This window comes from Tamandua tetradactyla, chromosome 20 (genome assembly GCF_023851605.1).
Source record: "Tamandua tetradactyla isolate mTamTet1 chromosome 20, mTamTet1.pri, whole genome shotgun sequence".
Classification (NCBI taxonomy): domain Eukaryota; kingdom Metazoa; phylum Chordata; class Mammalia; order Pilosa; family Myrmecophagidae; genus Tamandua; species Tamandua tetradactyla.
Window position 1 is genome coordinate 53,705,258 of NC_135346.1, and position 17,811 is coordinate 53,723,068.

Here is a 17,811-nt window from a genome sequence, read left to right on the forward strand (position 1 = left end):
TGAGGAACCTCCAAACTGCCTTCCACAGTGGTTGTACCATTTGACATTCCCACCAACAGTGGATAAGTGTGCCTCTTTCTCCACATCCTCTCCAGCACTTATCATTTTCTGTTTTATTGATAATGGCCATTCTGGTGGGTGTGAGATGATATCTCATTGTGGTTTTGATTTGCATTTCTCTAATAGCCAGGGAATTTGAGCATCTCTTCATGTGCCTTTTGGCCATTTGTATTTCCTCTTCTGAGAAGTGTCTGTTCAAGTCTTTTGCCCATTTTGTAATTGGGTTGACTGTCTTTTTGTTGTTGAGTTGAACAATCTCTTTATAAATTCTGAATACTAGACCTTTATCTGATATGTCGTTTCCAACTATTGTCTCCCATTGTGTAGGCTGTCTTTTTACTTTCTTGATGAAGTTCTTTGATGCACAAAAGGGTTTAATTTTGAGGAGTTCCCATTTATTTATTTATTTCTTCAATGCTCTTGCTTTGGGTGTAAGGTCTAAAAAACCGCCTTATAAGATTTATGAGATATTTCCCTACATTTTCTTCTAACAGTTTTATGGTCTTAGATCTAATGTTTAGGTCTTTGATCCATTTTGAGTTAACTTCTGTATAGGGTGTGAGATATGGGTCCTCTTTGATTCTTTTGCATATGGATATCCAATTCTCTAGGCACCATTTATTGAAGAGACTGTTCTGTCCCAGGTGAGTTGTCTTGACTGCCTTATCAAAGATCAATTGCCCATAGATGAGAGGGTCTATATCTGAACACACTATTCAATTCCATTGGTCAATATATCTATCTTTCTGGCAGTACCATGCTGTTTTGACCACTGTAGCTTCATAATACGCCTTAAAGTCAGGTAGCATAGTTCACTTATTCTTGCCTCTGCCTCTTCAAATCTGCTGTTGTGTGTCCCTAGTATAGTTTTAATTTGATCCATAGTATCTTTCATTTTAATAAGATCTGCAATTTTTCTGTTTATTCTTTCAGATTCTTCTTTATGCTCTTCTGGTATCTTCTTGATGTCCTTCATGTCATTAGCCAATCCATTAAAGTTATTTAGGAGATTTTATAAACATCTTTGATTAGTTGTTCCAAAGTCTGTGTCTCCTCTGGCTTTTTAATTTGTTCATTTGACTTGGCTATATTTTCTTGCATCTTCATAGTCTTAGGGTTTTTGGTTGCTTTCTAGGCATTTGATTATCTTGATAAGGTTATTTTGAAAGTTGATTTCCCTCACGCATCTAAGATTTTATAGTTGCTTGGGTTTACATGGAAGGTCTTCTTTTGCACTTAGTTTGTCAGTAATTCCCCATCAAGTCAAGTCTGGGTCCTCATACAGGGATGCAACTCTAACTGAAGATTTGTTATAGGCTGGGAAGAAAGGCAGTTTGCCAGAGTGCACTTTCCCTGTCTTCCCAGAAGATTGGGCCCTTGAGCCACTTCTTCCCCTCAGGCCTGCCTCTGCCCTCACTGCAGCAGCCGAGTGGATAGGATCCAGGGATGAAAATCCAGTCAAAACCACAGGTCTCCCTGTGTGCTGAAAGCCGCTGACCCCGGGTTAGGGAGTGGGTACTGTGCACCTTGGCAGAAAATCCACTTGTGGGCACAATGGGTCTGGCGAGTCCCAGGCTCCTATGTGGAATGACCTTGGGCCGTGGGGCAGAGAGTTTCAACTTCCCCTGCCCACAGCCAGCTAGGAAGTGTCTGACATTGCAGTGCAGAAACCTTCTTCATTCCCGCCTCTCCGCCTGTGTGTGCCATGAGTGCTGTGGGCCTCTGTATAGAAAAAATAGAGGTACCAGGACCCAGCATGTCTGTTTCACTGGCTAATTGTCAGATAAGTTCTTCTCTGTGTCCTCCCTTCCTCTCGAGAGGAGGGCCCCCCAGCCTTCCCAAAAACCAGGCATCCACAGCATCCTGCCTCAGGGGTGGAGGGTAGGCACTGCACACTGCAGCAAGGTCTCTGTGGGTGGGTAAATCAAGTCTGCTGTCTTCAGGGTTTCCACATGGAAGCTCCCAGCTGTAGAGCTGAGAGGGAGGATCTCCTTGGCTAGCTGCGGAGGTGGGAGTGCAAGAGTGACCCACTCCTTAGGCACCCACTCCAACCTGTGTGTAGCAGCCTGTCCCAAGTGTAGTCATGATTGAATAACTTCATCCCATCCTCTCTCTTTTAATTTCTCTGCCTTTCCATCCAGATCCTCCCTATATAATGAAGTCCCTCTCTACTCACTCGTACCTTGGAACCACTGTCCTCATCATTCTCTGTCTTTTCTCTCGTTGTTCCATGGTGTAAGCATGAACTTTGCCTATCCTGTTCTATTATCTTCCTGGATGTCCCCAACTGATTGAACAAGGTGGCAGACTACTCAATTTGGAAAGAATAGTCTCTTCAACAAGTGATGCTGGGAAAATTAGAAATTTCAAAAAAAGGAGGAGGATCCCTACCTCACACCTCTACAAATATCAACTCAGAATGGATTAAAGACCTAAATATAAGAGACAGAACTATCAAATTCCTAGAAGAAAGCATAGGGAAGCATCTTCAGGACCTTGTTGTTAGGCAATGATTTCTTAGACTTTACACCAAAAGCACAAGCAACAAAGAAAAAAATTGATAAATGAGACCTCATCAAAATTAAAATTTTTTTTGCCTCAAAAGGCTTTATCCTGGAAGTAAAATGAATTCTACACAGTGGGAAAAAATCTTTAGAAGCCACATATCTAATAAAGGGGTAATACCCAATATAAGTAAAGAAATATTTCAACTTAGCAGCAAAAGGACAAGTGGCCCAATTTTTAAAAATGGGCAAAAGGCTTAAAAAGACATCTTGCCAAAGAAGTTACACAAATGACCAGAAAACACATGAAAAGATGCTCAACATCATTGACCATCGGGGAAGTGCAAGTCAGAACCACAGTGAGATACCATTTCACATCTACTAGAATGGCTGCTGTTTAAAAAAAGAAAACAAGTGTTGGAGAGGATGTGTAGAAACTGGAACCCTCATTCATTGCTAGTGGTAATGAAAAATGGTGCAGCCACTGTGGAAGTAAGTTTGGCAGTTCCTCAGGCAGCTAAGTATAGAACTACCACACAACCCAGCAATCCCACTATTCAGTAGATAACCAAAAGAATAGAAAGCAGAGACTCAAACAGATATTTGCACACTGATGTCCATAGCAGCATTATTCACAATTGCCAAAATATAGGAGCAAAGCGTCCATCAACCAATTAATGAGTAAGCAAAATGTGATATATATATGCAATGGAATATTATTCAACCATAAAAAGGAATGAAGTCCTGATACATCTGACAATATAGATGAACCTGGAAGACATCATGTTGTATGAAATAACCCAGGCACAAAAGGAAAAATATCGTAAGATCCCACTGATTTGAAACAATTAGAATAAGCAAACTCATAGAGTCAGAATCTAGAATATAGGTTACCAGAGGATGGGGTACAGACAGAGAATAGTACATTAAATCTTAAAACATACCAAGTTCCAAGAATCTATAAGCAGATAATCAAAAAGTATTGGCAGGTGTGCCATGGTGGCTCAGTGGCAGAGTTTTCACCTGCCAGCCAAAGACCTGGGTTCAATTCCTGGTGCCTGCCAATGAAAAAAAAAAAAGAGTATTAGCAAAGTTCCTTGAGGAATGGGAGAAAAAATAAGGAATTCTTAAACTTTACCACTGGGGAAATCCCTGATACTCTGTCAAATATTAGGGATAACCCAAATCAATAGGCCAAGCCCTTGATTTTGAGGTTTGCTCTTGTGAAGCTTATGTATGTAGTGGAAAAGCTGAGACTACCTATAGGTGTGTCTAAGAGTCACCTCCGGAGGACCTCTTTTGTTGCTCAGATGTGACCTCTCTCTCTCTAAGCCCAACTCTTTGCCCTCCCCCCTACATAGGACATGGCATTCAGGGATGGAAGTCTCCCTGGCAGCATGGGAAATGACTCCCAGGAATGAGTCTGGCCCTAGCACCATGGGATCAGTGATGCCATCCTGATAAAAAAGGGGGAAAAGAAGTGTAACAAATAAGGCATAAGTGGCTGAGACAGTTCAAATAGAATCGAGAGGCTACTCTGGAAGTTATCCTTACACAAACTTCATTTAGACATTGCTACCTATCATATCTTGCCAAACCCCAACCAAAACCATTCCTGGCAATCCTAAAGAACACCTAGGCAACCTATAAGATTCTACAAAGGTTCCATGCACTAGGGTAACTTTCCAGAAACCTACAACCTCCAGATGGGTCCCTGGCCCAGATAAGTCCTGAAACCTAGAGAGGCCAGGCTCTCCAGAACATCAGCTACTTCCATCTCCTGACCCCTTATTACTGACAGCCCTTCCAACATGAAAAAGGTAGAATGGGCATAGCCCAAATACCCCTAAAGAGTGGGATAGAAAGATCAAAGTTGATGGTGGAATTATACAGAGAAGGTTAGGGTTTAACAAATGTGTATTATTGCTGAATCATTAAATTGATATCTCTTTTAGTCTCCAGTATCTTAGAGCAGCTCGCAGTAAAAACCTAAGATTGTGGAGTTGTAACCCATACCAAACTCTGAAATCTGTTTTACAACTAATTGTTGTGCTGTGCTTTGAAATTTATTGCTTTTTTGCATTTGTGTTATTTTTCACAAAAAAGAAAAAAGTGATAATAAAAAAATATATATATTTCTTCTAGCTTCCAATGTTCTGGAGCAGCTAGAAGGAAAAATCTGAGCTGATGATATGGGAGCTCATGGCAAACTCTGAGATCCATCCTGTAACTATTTTTTGAAGAGTGCCTTGAAAACTATTGCTTTTTTCTTTTTGCTTTGTATATATGTTATATTATACAATTAAAAAGTTTTTTAAAAATGAGGAAGAGATTCAGACATTCCCTGATAAACAAAAGCTGAGGGAGTTCATCCCCACTAGACCTGCCCTACAAGCAGAGGGACTTCTTCAGGCTGAAAGGAAAGGATGGTAGACAATGGTTCAAGGGGACATAAAAAAATAAAGACCTGTGGTATGGTAACCATTTGAGTAATTCTAAATACCGGTATTATTGTAGTGTTTTGTTTAGTATGTAATTCCACTTCTTATATCCTACAAGTGTGGTGGCTTGAAGCGGTTATGTACCTCAGAAAAGGCCATATTCATTTAATTCATTCCTGTGGGTGCAGGCGTCTTGTAAGTGGGACCTTTGGATTAGGTCATTTCCATTGAGATGTGACCCATCCCTTTCAAGGTGAGTCTTAATCCTTTTACTGGAGTCTTTATGAGAGGATAAAGCACATACAGAAGCAGAGATGAAACCAAGAGAAGTTCATAGAGAAAAGCCCCAGGGACGCTAAGACAGGAACTGCAGAAGCTCAGAGAGAGAAAACCACTGAAGCCAGAAGCTGAAAGCAGCAAAGCCTGGGAGTGAAGGACCAGCAGATGCCAGCCATGTCTTCAGAGTCCTTGTAATATCCTGTTGATGCCTCAAGCTGGACATTTTCACAGCCTAAGAACTGTAAAATGTAATAAATCTCCATTGTAAAAGTCGGAAAAATAAAAAAGTACCAGAATCCTATTTGAAATGATGGAAAGGTTTTGGTAATGGATAGTGGTGATGGCAACACAACATTGCAAATGCAATTAACAGCACCAAAATATGGTTAAAGGTGGGGGGAATGTTGGATAGTATATATGGTAACAGAATAAAACATTTTTAAAATCCTACACAGTGAACCCTAAGTTAAACCATGGATTTTAGTACAATTAGTTGAATATGCTATCATCAGTTGTAACAAATGTCCCACACAAATTCAAGGTGTTGGTGGTAGGGCGGTATATGGGAATCCTGTATTTTATGCATGAATGTAGTAGTTAGTTTCAGACGTCAGGTTGGCCAAGTGATAATGCCTGGTTGTACTGTTACTGTGGAATTAAAATATCAGCATGTGAAATTCATCTATGGCTGATAACACCTGTGGTCAGCTAAAAGGCGTGCCTTCTGCAATGGGTGATGTTTAATTCGAATAGCTGGAAGCTTAAAAGGAGAGTCAGAAGAGAGAGAAGGAGCTCAGCACAACTCCAAGTAGCTCAGTACAGCCCAGAACAATGCAGCACAGAGCTCAGAGATGCAGATGTTCAGAGATGTTTGGAGCTGCAGAAAGGAACTGCTCTGGGAAAAGCCATTTGGACCCAGAAGTTAGGAGAGAAGCCCAGCAGACATCACTTTGTGCCTTCCCATGTGTCAGAGGAACTCCGATGAAAGCTACCTGCCTTTCTTCCAAAGAACTATGAATTTGTAACTAAATAAATCCCCTTATTAAAAGCTGATCCGTTTCTGGTATGCTGCATTCCGTCAGCTTTAGCAAACTAAAACAATGCTTGTTCTGTAAAACCACAATTTCTCTAATAAAGAAAAAAAAAGAATGAGGGGAGAAAACACAAATATGCAGGAAAAGAAATGACTAATGGAAAATAGCTATTATTACAGAGGACACTACAGAGTCATACAAGACATCTTTGCACACCTTAATGGAAATAAATTTGAAAACCTAATGAAATAGATAATTTGTTGAGGGAAAAACAGTGTATCAAAATTGACCCCACTGAAGAAAAATGTAAACAAATCAGTTTCAAAGAAGAAATATAGAACATAAAGACGTATCAAAACATCAAACCCAGATGGTCTAACAAGAGAATTCTACTAAATCTTTAAAAACTAGATAGTCCCATGGCCAATCAGTTGTTTCAAAGCAAGGAATGGAAGGTAATAAACCTCTCAATTCTTCCTACGAAGCAGTTAACACTGATACCTTATACGAATATAGACAGTCACACAAGATCAAATTATAGACCAATATCACAATGAAGTCATGTTATCTATAATGAAGTTGGTTGAGGATACGGTATGAAGTAGAAGGAACATGGGGGAGAGTGGCCTTCTCTGAGAATACATTTTGGTATGTTTTTCTTTTGGAAGCATGCAGTTAAAAAAATAAGTCAACAAGAATGAGGAGACAAAATCTACCTAAAACTGAAAGCAAACTAAAACAAATGAACTCAGTGGTACTTCCAGTGAATAACATAACCACATTGAAGGAAAAAAAAAAGAACTAATACAAGTTGCCTTTGAGCACACTAGTTGTGTATATGCCCTTAGTTTTAGCCAGGGTTGAGGTTGAAGGTAAAACTGCAAACAAATCCTGAATTCTATTTTATTAGGCTTGATTTTTGTACTGATATAGGTATAACAATTTAGCAACTATCTTAGATATATTATAGGATTGAGCAAATGAGCATAGCTATGTTACTATCGTGGGAGCCAGGGCTCTCACTGGGGAAGAGGGAGTTTAATGAATTGGGGGAAGGCAAAGAAGAATCCTGCAGAGACTGACTGGTGAGGACATCTGTGTGACATCATGATTTCTATATGTAGGAATCATGTGTGCGTGTATATAAGTTTACCTATTTACATATACATATATTTAACATATATTTGTATGTGCATCTATTGTTATATATATATATGTATGTGTATAACATTATGTGTGTGAGTGCCTAGAAACAATCATTCCCCACTAAAAGGAACCAGGCTTCCTTGTAGAATGGCAGATTTCAGGACCAGAGGAAGTACAAAACAAGATGAGCCTGGAATGCCTTGTTATGGAATAAAATAAGGAAGTACTAAAAAAATGCTTGGGGACATGGCACAAGGACACAGGAATCAGTTTGAATGGGTTCTCAGTGACTAAATCTGGAGCAGTCTGAGCACCAAAATAATTAAGTAATGAATTATAAGCCGTTGAAAAAAATAGGAATGCATGAGTACCCAAAAATAATAAATAGATAAATAAATGGGAGAGAAGGGAGGGCTCTAGCTTCCAAAAAATTGTTGAGTGCTGACTGGTAGGTATGAAGGCATTGTCCGAGTTGGAAAATCATTATTTTTCAACAATCACAATAAAGAAAGGTTGAGACAAAAATCTTCAATTGGTTAAATATATGAAGGAATTTTTTTCTTTCTAAATATTTTTATTGAAAATCTTTCTACACATACATTCTATGGTGTACAATCAATGGCTCACAATATCATCACATAGATGTGTATTCATCACCATGATCATTAGAACATTTCCATTACTTCAGAAAAATAAATAAAAAGAAAGAAGAAAAAACTCATACATCCCATAACCCTTCCCCCTCCCTCTCATTGACCATTAGTACTTCCATCTACCCAATTAATTTTACCCCTTATCCCCCCTTGTATTTATTTATTTTTATCCATATTTTTTATACTCATCTGTCCATACCCTGGATAAAAGGAGTATCAGAATCACACTGTTACATTGTGAAAATTATATCTTTATACAATCATCTATAAGAATCAGGGCTACTGGAACACAGCTCAATGGTTTCAGGTACTTCCCTCCAGCCACTCCAATACACCATAAACTAAAAGGGATATCTATATAATGCATGAGAATAATCTCCAGTATATTTCAACTCTAATGGAAATCTCTCAGCCATTGATATTTTATTTTGTCTCATTTTTCTCTTACCCCTTTAGGTCAGGAAGCCTTTCTCAATTCCTTCATGTGGAGTCCTGGCTCATCCTGGGAGTCCTATCCCACATTGCCTGGGAGATTTATACCCCTGAGAGTCATGTCTCACATAGAGAGTAGGGCAGTGAGTTCATCTGCTAGTTCATCTCTCTAAGTCATCTGTTGACTTAGAGAGAGAGGCCACATCTGAACAACAAAAGAGATTCTCTGGGGGTGAGTCTGAGGTATAATTTTAAATAGGCTTAGCCTATCTTTTGCAAGAATAAGTTTCATAGGGGCAAATCCCAAGATCAATGGCTTCGCCTATTGATTTGGTTGTTCCCACTGCTTACAAGAATATCAGAAGTTCTCCAAATGGGAAGTTGAATACTTCCTCCTTCCCCCCACCCCATTCCCCAAGAGGAATTTGCAAATACTTCTTTATTCACTGTCCAGATTACTCTGGGATATATTGGGGCATCATATTAACCTGGACAAATCAACAAAATCTCATGCCGTATTCAAGATTCCATGTACTTATAGTGTTCAACTAAACTGACCATACAAGTCAAATTAGGTAATGGTCTATCCAAAATATAAAGTTTGCACCAAATAAACATTTGTCCCTTTGGTCTCACATAGAAATTGAAGTTTTAAAATATGGATGATATCATCCTTTACCCTGTATTCTGCTCTACCTTAGACCTATTCAGATCAGCTTCCTTCCTATCTCTACTCGTAGTCTGACCCCTTTTTCAACTTTTTAAACAGTTCCTGTATGGGGTACTGCTGACTTTCATAACTTCAGAGCATCTTACTCTGAGTCTCAGGTATCACATAAATACCCAAGGTTTCTGGGACCACCAGGTTATATACAAGCAGCTCAGTATCTCAGAATTTAGAAAACGGTTACAACTCCTGAATGTATGTGACTGCTGTAAGAGTTTACAATTAGCTCACAATCTGATTTGATGAACTAGATATTTATATTGTCTTAAAATATCTCCCCATAGATTGCTTATTTGTTGCAATGAGAAAAAATATACAGTAGAAAAAAATGGACAATCTTTTCTTGACCAAGTTTTCAAACTTATGTCACCAATGAGGGGCAAATAAATGGACACCATGTGCCTCCAAATGGAATTCCCTGAGAATGCCACAACTGCACTTACATAGTATTCTGACTAGGGAAGCATAGACTGAATATAATCGTGAGGAAGTATCAGTCAACAGAAATGGAGGGACATTCTATAATAAAAAGTGAGTAGGGATGTATTTTTTTTTTTAATGTCAATGTCATAAAAGTTAAAGAAGACCTGAGAAATTTCCAGATTACAAAGAGACATGACAAATAAATATGTGATGCCAGAGTGGATCCTGTATTGGAGGAAAACAGTTCTGTAAAGGACATTGTTGGATCAACAGATGAAACTGGAATATGGACAGTAAACTAGATGAAAAATATTTTATAAATACAAAATTTCTTGATGTTAATAATTGCTCTGTGACCATGAAAGAGAATGTCCTTACTCTTGGGAAAAACATGCTTATGTATTTGGAGCTAAAAGAGCATGATATGGATAACTTTCAAATATTTCTGAAAAATATATACATATATAAAGAGAGCAAATGATGAAGCAAATGAAGCAACATTCTTTTGGTTAAAGCAAGTCACATAGCCAAGTTCAAAGTCAAGACATGAGGAAGGATATTCTGTCCCTAGTGAGGGAAAATGCAAAGTCATGAGCAAAAGATGTGGCTATGGAGAGAGGTGACAAGTTGGGGTCAATCATACAACTACTATAGGTGGCCAACATGAATACTTGGTAGTTATTTAAAATATATATTGGTTAAATTAAGGTAGGCCAAGAAACCAAGTTTTGTAGGGATGAAAATATTTCCCTTTTCTCTGACCTTGCTTTGGAAAGGGCAGTGTTACACTCACAAGCAGCAAAGAGAGAGGCTGGTTCCTCCTGCTGGGCTTACTGAGACCTCATCTCCTCTTGCTGGGGAACCATGACAAGGAGGCTTTCCAAGTTCAAATACCTGGTTTTATCTTTTCATCAGGGGATGAGCACACTGTGGGAAACCACAAGGAATGGATATATATAGTGGAATGTTGTCATACTCATTTTTTATCAGGCAGGATAACTACTGAATCCTTGTCATTTATGCCAGGGCCCCTCTCCTGGTATGGCAGGTGGGACCTTTCAAGAGACCAAACTACATTTCAGAAGGTTGCTTGTTAAGCAAGTAATTTGAGCAAATGGAGTTGGATCTTCCTAAAGAACATTTCTTAACAAGATGTTACAAATCTTGTGCTTTATAAGTTTGCAAATAAGTAGATACTTTTCTCTGGGAATTGGAACCAGTTGTGAAAATCAGAAAAGTCTGTCCCCTGGAAAATGTTGAAGAGATGCTACAGAGCCTTGCCCTCCAATGCAGTTTTCTGGACTCTGTACAGAATTCTCTATTATGACCAGACAATGGGCTCCCTGCAACTGCTGAAAGTTGGTTATATTTTAATCCATGTTTGTGTCTGTTCAGCATTCATTCATCCTTCCTCTAGTAATAGTGACCTGGTCCCCTTTAAGGAACCTCCCACCCATGACTCTTAGTCCATGTGGTTCAGTGGGAGCTAATTCTATCCCCCTCCACACGCACATACTCGAGGGGTGGTCCCGAGACCCGGGCTTGAGCCAACCAGAGCATTCCAAATGGTCTGTTTAAGGATGGGCACGTGACCTGATATAGGCCAATAAAAGAGCTAGATTTTTTTTTTTTTTTAATTCTTGGGAAGAAAGAATCTCTTTTCTTCTGAATCTGAATCTGGGAGAGAGTAAACTTGGAGCACTTGTAGTTCCCATAAGGTGAAAAATTGGGACCACCAAAAGGGAAGAGCCTACCGAAGAGGAAAGTCAACACAGAAAACACAGCTGAGAAGGAAGAGGAAACCCAGCCTTGAAAATCATCTGAGCTGGATCCAGCTATACCTGAATCTACATCCAGGAATTTTCAGCTTCATTAGCCAATAAATTTAAATTTTATTCCCATTAAGCCTGTTTGAGTTGGTTCTCTCAGTTGGGAGTAAGTAGCAGGTTGTATATATCTTTGTCTCCCAAACACTTGGAACAATGCCCTACACACTTGCAAAGAACTTTCCTTGTGTACTAAGTTTAAGGGCTGAAACTTTCCCATGGGCCAGGATAAAGGGCTTTAAGCAGTCAAGGTACATGAATTTTGTGTATCGAGGATATAGGTGGGTAGAGCTTAGAGTTTGCTGCTTTCAAAAGTAGTGGAATACATGAAACCCTTACCTTATAGGCCCACCTAGCTGAACTTGCTCACCCTCTGACTACTGAGGGTGGATTGAGCAATAGCTGAGTTGTATGCTCCCTCTATAGGTAGGTAAAGGATAGAGCTTCTGTTTGACAATTCCTCAGAATGCCTGCCCCTCATGGTAGCTGTCCTGCTCTCAGAAGGAGACTCTTGGGCATCTGCAAAGCAGGCCTGCACACATTCAGAGCAGGCCATAAAGCACATTTCATCCTGCAAGGAAACATCAGGCATTCATTAAAGGAAGACAGTAGCTGTGGGTGATTAAAATCTAATTGACACAGGTATCCTGTGAATAGTTTGAGGACCATTGCCAGAACCCAGGCAAGAGAACCCTGTTAAATGCCTGCAAATTATTTTACTGTTAAAGCACCCAAACTCCCTTCTCTCCCAGAGAATAAGATGGCAGAATTGATCTTTATTTCCTGTTCTTCTATTGTACTCATAGTCTCTCAATTACAATTTGTATTATGATGCGACTGTAGAATTACTTTGTGGTCCCTTTTAGATGCTCACCTCGAGGACAAGGACAGTCTTTCATCTTTGTGTTTCCTGCACTCCCCACACACCTGCACAGGACCTCTTGTTGAACTGAACTGGTGAATCTCATAATCTCTAAGTAGATGAAACTCTCAGTCTCTAAATAAATACCTCCAAAATATTATTGAAGTTACACATACCCCCTGACTCCCTATGTGTATTAGGATTCTTTCTACAGCCGGTGATAGAAATTCAACTCAAACTGACATAAGCAAAAAATAAATATAAAAATAAATTCATGTTTCACCTCAGGCACAGCTAGATCTAGAGTTTCAAACAGTGTCACCCAGACTTTCTCTACATCGTGTGAATCTGCTTTCCTTTTGGTTGGACTTTATTCTCTGGCAAGTTTTGCCTATGAGATGACAAATATGGTCCCTACATGTACAAACTAAATTCTACCAGTTTAGCAAGCCCAGAAGAAAAGAACTGTTCCTCAAAATCTCCAGCAAACATCCCAGGATCCAGTCTCTTTGGCTTGGCTTGAGTCATGTGCCCATTACTGAGCCAACTGCTGCGGCCAGGAGACTGGGTAGCGTTGATTAGCCAGTTCCAAGTCCCCTGCCCATTCTTGGGACAAAGGAATCATATCAGCTTCAAATCACATCGATTGAGGGAGTGGGGAGTGGCTCCCCCCAAAAAAATCAGGGTGATAATACATGAAGAAAGGGAAATAGATTAGGAGCAGCTAAAACTCATAATGTCTGCTCTGTATAAATATTTAACTCATACATATATATCTCTCCTTAATATAGGTAATTACAGGCTAATTGTATACAAGCTAATTTTATGGTGTCAACAATAATGATAATGATAGCTACCACCAACAGAGTGTTTATTATGTGCTAGTGCTGTTCTCATCACTCAACACCTATTCATTGAATCCTTAGCTAGTGCTAGGAGGCAGCTGCTATTACCCTCACTTTACAGGCAAGAATTCACATCTAACTCAAAAGGCTATACTAATGACCACCCTGTCACAGTGTCTCATACAAAGAAAATGCGAATCAGAAGCCTACTAGGGCACCCGTATTTTTCCTTCCCCTCTCACCACCCTACCGGGTGGCCCATTCATACAGCAAACATGGCACTATACTCTGCTGAGCCTTCTACCAGACTCTCAGGAGAAAGCAGAAAGCAACACATGCTGACTACCTGGAGGGCACACAGTGTGGTGGGGAAGACGGACATAAACACACGACCACTCTGCAAAGCAGGAGGTGTTACAGCAACATTCTGTAGAAAGAATTCTCCCTTCTATTTCCTTCAATACAATGGGTTTTAAAAATCTTATCATTCAGTAGTGCTATGAAAAGAGGGTCAAAGAATTTCAATGAATATAAAAATGATTTCTACCATGGACTTCACTGAGCATTATTAGATCCAGAAAAGCATGGTCAAACAGGGGTCCTGTTTGAATTTCACTTGGCAATTATGTAAATACACTTAATGCTTCTCTGTGGCCAGCTCCCAGGGGCCAGGTCCACCCCTTCACATTCCCCCATCCCATTGCCTCTGTTCTGGTTCAATTGCCCGGTCCAGGGACCCCCAAGACCTAAGAAAAGATTAAAATTAATCCCGTATTTTTCAAAGTGTGGGAAAGGTGACTTGGGGTGGTATTTTCATAAGCATGAAATGACACCAAATTACACAGCGTGCAAGTTATTCCCATTTTCACTCCTCTTACGATTCTTTGGTTTAATAAACATAAAAATTTAAGTTTGCTGCTAACGTGTCTTTAACACTTCCTTAACACTAGTTAATCTCTGTTGACATAAAGCGAGGAGGCCTCAAAGTCAGAACTTTTAATGGGTAACTAACCATACCTAGCGGGGACTAAATGACACGGTTTTTCTTTCACTGTATTTACTTTTACGTCCATCTTCTATTTATGGAACATTCTACAGGATTGCCAATTATTGTAGAGATGAAAAGCTTCTTTTCAAAGAGACATACTTAACTTTTTAAAAAAATTTATTAATTAAAAAATAAAGAAACAAAATAAAACAACATACATAATCAGTAATTCACAATATCATCACTTAGTTGCATATTCATCATTTCTTAGAACATTTGCATTAATTCAGAAAGAGAAATAAAAAGACAATAGGAAAAGAAAGAAAATGAACACAGGAAAGAAAAAAAAAAGATTATACTTACCATACCCCTTACCCCTCGCTTTCATTGATCACTAGCATTTCAAACTAAACTTATTTTAGCATTTGTTCCCCCTATTATTTATTTTTATTCCGTATGTTCTACTCCTTTGTTGACAAGGTAGATAAAAGGAGCATCAGACACAAGGTTTTCACAATCACACAGTCACATTGTGACAGCTGTATCATTATTCATTCATCCTCAAGAAACATGGCTACTGGAACACAGCTCTACATTTTCAGGCAGTTCCCTCCAGCCTCTCCATTACATCTTGAATAACAAGGTGATATCTACTTGATGCATAAGAATAACCTCCAGGATAACCTCTAGACTCTGTTTGGAATCTCTCAGCCATTGACACTTTGTCTCATTTCCCTCTTCCCCCTTTTGGTCGAGAAGGTTTTCTCAATCCCTCGATGCTAAGTCTTAGCTCATTCTAGGGTTTTTCTCAATCCCTTGATGCTGAGTCTCCGTTCATTCCAAGATCTCTGTCCCATGTTGCCAGGAGGGTCCACACCCCTGGGAGTCATGTCCCACGTAGAGAGGGGTAGGGTGGTCTGACTGTTCGTTGTGTTGGCTGGAAAGAGAGGCCACATCTGAGCAAAAAAAGAGGCTCTCTTGGGGGTGACTATTAGGCCTAAATTTTAAGTAGACTTGACCTATCCTTTTTGGGGTTAAGTTTCATTGAACAAACCCCAAGACTGGGGGCTCAGCCTATAGCTTTGGTTGTCCACACTGCTTGTGAGAATATCAAGAATTCAACTTGGGGAAGTTGAATTTCTCCCCGTTCTCATCACTCTCTGAAGGGGGCTTTGCAGATACTTTTCTCCTCATTGATCGAATCACTCTGGAATTCATTGGGGCATCACTCTGGACAAACCAGCAAAATCTCATGTCCTACCTGAGATTCCAAGTACTTATGGCATTCAATCAAACTATCTACATAAGTTATATTAGGAAATGCACTAGTCAAAATATAAATTTTGTACCAAATAAACATTTTTTGCTTTAGTTTCACACAGAAGGTGATATTTTAAAATATTAATTACCATCTATTTTCAGTACCCTGCAATAATGACATTCCTTTGTTCTTCCTCATGCAACATACTTAACTTTTGAGTTAATCATTTTAAAATAAAATACTGAATAAATAATGAAACAGGTGGAATGTGGACATAACACTTGAACAAAGTGGTAAAACATTTCGGAAACACGGCCCTCATCTATTTGGATGCTATAATTTTGTCCTTTCTGTCAGCTCTTCATAGCCCCCATCCCCAGGCAGGTTTGTCCTTTCCCACTCTGTGTCCCTCAGACATCTCATGCAGACACTCCCAGGCAACAAACACTGCCCAGAGCAGCACATGGTTATTTGCAGGTCAGTCTTCCTGGTCAGACTATGGACTTCTCAAGCGACTCTTACTCATTTCTCTATACTCAGCTCCCAGCTGCAAGCCTGGCCCAGAGGAGGCTCTGGAAATAAATGTTGGCTGTTCCTGTGTTCTCATGCATGAAGGTGGGGATTTCAGCATTGTCCATACAGGCTCCAGATTCAGTTACCTTGTTCCAAGACAGGTCTGCTCCTTGGAAGTGTCTGTCATGGGTCTGCTGGAGTCAACGCAGATGGCAGAGGCAGGTGTCTGTGAAGGAGCCTCAGCAGAAAGGGCAGCACTGGATTCCTAATCAACGTGAGCGGCAAGGGGAACTCCAGCCCAGTGTGTGTTCTTGGCTGGTGTTACTGATCCAGCATTGGAGGTGAGAGGAGTGGATTGTGCCTCCAGCAGGGACACATGGCCCCCCTAGGCTGAAAGAGAACAATCTTCAAGGAGGGGGAGGGCAGCTCTCTCTTCTCTGCCCATGTTGGAGGAACATCCAGCTTGCAATGACGAGTGATAAGTGCAGAGGTGGGAGCCCTTATCCTGTTCATAGAGCTTGTGTATGTGTGTGGGCAGGGGGAGGCTGGTGGTGGTGGCAGTGATGGTACCTGAATGTTGAACCTTGGTCTTGTATGACTCCCCATTCCTACTTCTGAATATTTGTGTTGCATCTTCAGAATCCAGGAGCTTCCTGTCCTCCACGGCCAACCTCTGCATCTGTACCCCTCAGCTGGGGGACAACATAAAAACTTCCAAGTGTTAAAGAAAGGCAATTAAATACAGGCAAAACTTCATAGAGGTGCCTACTATCATGGGGCCAGAAGAGCTGAAAATTTCAAAAAGCAGGAGGTTCTCCTAAGTCTTTTATAAATAAACCCTCTCTGCCTACATTTATAGCATTAGCATGAGTGGTGTTTGAGGGCCTCTGTCTTCATGAGAATCTTTGTAGAGACAGCTCATCCCCAAGGGCATCTAGTTCTGATTGATGATAAGCACAGTAAGTAGACACACTTGGGAAGAGAAAATCTCCAACTGGCTTCACCTCACTAGCCAGTGGCAGGAATGGTTAACTGCTTGGTTTTTCAAACTTGACTTACTCAGGTTCCCTCAAGATGCTTGGGACCTGGAGCCCATGAAGCCAATGTTTCTTTGAAGTCTGCAGTTTTCTCTTAAAAAATTCAGGTGAGTTTTGTATTCTGCTGTATAACATATCTTTGTTTGCTTTCATATGAAAATGTATAAAATTACTTCCTGGTTAAGTTGCTTAACCCCCTACTCCTAAATTTCTTTCCCCATGCAAGTATTTGGGTATTGTATTAGTTAGGGTTCACTAGAGAAACAGAATCAACAGAGAACACTTGCAAATATAAAATTTATAAGTGTCTCACATGACCGTGGGAATGCAGAGTCCAAAATCTGCAGGGCAGGCTGTGAAGCCGAAAATTCCGATGGAGAGTCTGGACGAACTCCACAGGAGAGGCTCGCCAGCCGAAGCAGGAAGAGAGCCTTTCTTTTCTGAATCCTCCTTAAAAGTCTTCCCATGATTAGATTAAGCATCACTCATTGCAAAAGACACTCCCCTTTGGCTGATTACAAATGGAATCAGCTGTGGATGCAGCTGACGTGATCATGATCTAATTCTATGAAATGTCCTCATTGCAACAGACAGGCCAGCACTTGCCCAATCAAACAAACAGGTACCACCACTTGGCCAAGTTGACACATGAACCTGACCAGGACAGGTACCAAATGTAGTTCCAGGGGCAGGTCTTTATTTAGCTGTAGCTTTGGATTTCTCTGTGTGCCCTCTGCACATGAGCCTCAAGGTTAAAACTGAGTCCCTATGTGATCCTAG

The 17,811-nt window shown here is 40.2% G+C and overlaps 1 long non-coding RNA gene across 1 annotated transcript; it reads left to right on the forward strand.

Annotated features, from left to right (window-relative positions):
- Positions 1 to 16,158: 16,158 nt before the first annotated feature.
- On the forward strand, positions 16,159 to 16,846 carry LOC143664608 (uncharacterized). Its single transcript, XR_013166543.1, has 2 exons — positions 16,159 to 16,335; positions 16,634 to 16,846. It is a non-coding gene; the product is annotated as an uncharacterized LOC143664608 (long non-coding RNA).
- Positions 16,847 to 17,811: the final 965 nt, after the last annotated feature.